The sequence below is a fragment of the Borostomias antarcticus genome (genome assembly GCF_949987555.1).
Source record: "Borostomias antarcticus genome assembly, chromosome: 3".
NCBI classification, from domain to species: Eukaryota; Metazoa; Chordata; class Actinopteri; order Stomiiformes; family Stomiidae; genus Borostomias; species Borostomias antarcticus.
Genome location: NC_140236.1, coordinates 22,694,370 through 22,696,014, shown reverse-complemented (window position 1 = coordinate 22,696,014; position 1,645 = coordinate 22,694,370). Strand labels below are relative to the sequence as shown.

General features: G+C 45.8%; 1 long non-coding RNA gene across 1 annotated transcript; it reads left to right on the top strand.

The window, feature by feature from the left end:
- Positions 1 to 398: 398 nt before the first annotated feature.
- Positions 399 to 941, top strand: LOC311307629. Its single transcript, XR_014630379.1, has 3 exons — positions 399 to 522; positions 620 to 714; positions 841 to 941. It is a non-coding gene; the product is annotated as an uncharacterized lncRNA (long non-coding RNA).
- Positions 942 to 1,645: the final 704 nt, after the last annotated feature.

Here is a 1,645-nt window from a genome sequence, read left to right as displayed (position 1 = left end):
CAGGGATATATTTTGAGTTTCATTTAGTTTTATGTCAATGTACTTATAGCCACATCTGTGTTTATCTAGATTTCCAGAGGTCTGTACATCAGCAGTTCTCAGAGATGCGGGAGCAACTCCGTGAGCTTGCACGGACTGTGAGGGAACTGGCCCAGAGCACGCGGCCTGTGGAGTCTGGAGCCCAGGGAGAAGTGCTGGATGTACTGAACCCTGCCCAAACGGACGAGGAGCTGCAGGTCTGTGAGGCCAGGTTGAAGGACCGGGAACATCAGAGGAAGATGGTGAGTGTCTGCAGGGCAGAACTTTGTCTTATTTTTGCAGTGCAGGGAAGGGTACAGTAAATGACTGTCTTTGTTTTGCAGACACAATACCTAGGTGCCATTGGTGGCAGAGACTTGGCGGACACAGTCCGGCGGGTGCTGTCAGCTGTAGCCACACATGCGGTGTGGAGCGCCTACAGTGTGCGTGGGAAGAAGGGGAAGAAGCCACTGAAGAGTATGACACTCTTCAATGTTCTAACACGTAAGAAATGGTTCATATTTTGAATATTTTTTAATACATCGTCTTTGTTCCATGACCGATGTGAATTGAAACCATTACCTTTCTTGATAACTTAAAGGTGCAGTGATGGTCTCCATGCCAAAGGCTATGATGGCGTAGGTGGCCGCCCAGCTGCAGGAGACATTGAAACATGCCCCTGCTAAATGCAGAAGGGTAAGTTATGTCTTTTTTTTTTGGTTTCTCCTACCCAGTGACACTGCATGGTTCCAAAGATTGTGTACCACTTTTTTGTGCATGTATGTGCGTTGTGTATTTACGGCCATTTCATTGTGTCTTTAGGTATCTGCAGAAGTCCGCCTGAGCACAGCCCATCCAAGAACAGTCCATCTGAGCACTCCCCAGCATTCTGATGAGGAAGACTTCCCTTCCTAGCTCCCCCCCAGCCCATCTGACGCCCCCCTGCAGCCCATCTGAGCACAGCTCCCCCCCAGCCCATCTGACGCCCACCCGCAGCCCATCTGAGCACAGCCCCCCCCCCCCCCCCATCTGAGCACAGCCTGCCTTTTTTTTTTTTAAATAACTTTTTTTGTAAATAACTTTTTGTATTTTTTTTTTTAAAATCCTTTTTGTTTTTAAACTTGTTTATCATGTTGCAGGCCAGACATTGTGTACTTTTTTAATAAAATAAATTGTTCTTGACTGAATGGTGTTGTGTCATAACTTTTGTACCATAATTTTGCTTGCTGCATTGACTATGACATTAATAGGCTCCTTGCACAAGCTCCACTACTTCCTGACACTCTACAGGCGTATTTCTTTCCTGTCCTATACTAGTGGATGGAAGTGATTGATCAGGTGTGCTGCACACCGGATTCATCGCTATTGCTATCCAATAGTATAGGACGGTAAAGAAATATGCCTGTAAAGAGTTTCAGGAAGTAGTGGAGCTTGTGCAAGGAGCTGATTTGTTTTGTAATGCAAATTATAAATGTAGCCAACGGAAGTGTAGACCACGTTGCAGCAACGTAACAAAGTAATATATAAACGTGTATACAACGTTGCAGCAATATACATCGAAATCATCGCGGAAATCACAACGTTGTGTACACATTGCAGGCACGTTGCAGACACGTTGGACCTGCAC